Below are 980 nucleotides of genomic sequence, written 5' to 3'. Positions count from 1 at the left end.
TTGCCATCAGTTTGTACTTGAGACCTGGAAAGGCCAGCTGGATCAGGCCTCTTGGGTTTGGGCATCTGTCCAGGGTGATTCTTCCTCAGGCCCAGCATGTCCAAGTATCCACAATCCACAGATGGTCCCAATAGCTTATCAGTCATAAGCCTGAGCAGCAGGCTGTTCCTCAGCAAGCCTGAGCCAGCTGGGCACAGAGGCCCTTTGTCTCAGAATGTCTCTTCAGCCAAGTTTTCATGGTCAAGTCTGAGAACTGACAGAATTAACATTCACACACACGCGTGCACACACACACACAGACCTTGTGACTTCTGCATCATTCAGTCCCTCATCTGAATTCTGGTTTCTTTCTGTCTGATTTTGTACTTTGACAATGGTCTTTGCCGTCACCATTAGCTCTCCCCCTCACACCTGTTTATGTCACTAATTCAATGATTCTCCAATTCAATCAACCACAATTCCCACATATTTTAATGTGCCCTTTTTTTATGCGAAGTCTGAGATTCCAAAAGCTCATGTTGTCCCTGAGGCCACTGGTATGATTACCTGCTGGCCACCTGACACTTGGCAGCTTGCATCAGTGGCCAGTGCATCCTTTATGGAGGTAAGAGACCTGGGTTCAACAAACATCTCTGCCACTGACTCACTGTGTGACTTTGGGGAAACCACCTCTCCTCTCTAGGTCTCAGTTTTCCCATCTGTACAATGAGAGGGTTGAATTCTAAAAACCCTCTAGTTGCCAAGTTGCAATGTGGCCTGGAATAGTCTGGGAAAACAGCAGAAAGAAAGGAGCCTGACTCAAGCTCTGCCACAAACCTGTAAATGGTCCTGCCATGTCATATCCTCTCTCTGGACCTCAGTTTTCCCATCTGTAAATGGGGAAAAGGAGGCCATTTGGGGCTAGATGAGCTTTCAGAGCCCTTTCAGTTCTGACATTCAAAGAATCTAAGCTTTACCTTTCTTGGGGTTGCTAGGCACTA

The sequence above is a fragment of the Balaenoptera borealis genome, assembly GCF_965194805.1.
Source record: "Balaenoptera borealis genome assembly, chromosome: 1".
Classification (NCBI taxonomy): Eukaryota; Metazoa; Chordata; class Mammalia; order Artiodactyla; family Balaenopteridae; genus Balaenoptera; species Balaenoptera borealis.
Note: the sequence above shows the minus strand (reverse complement) of the source record.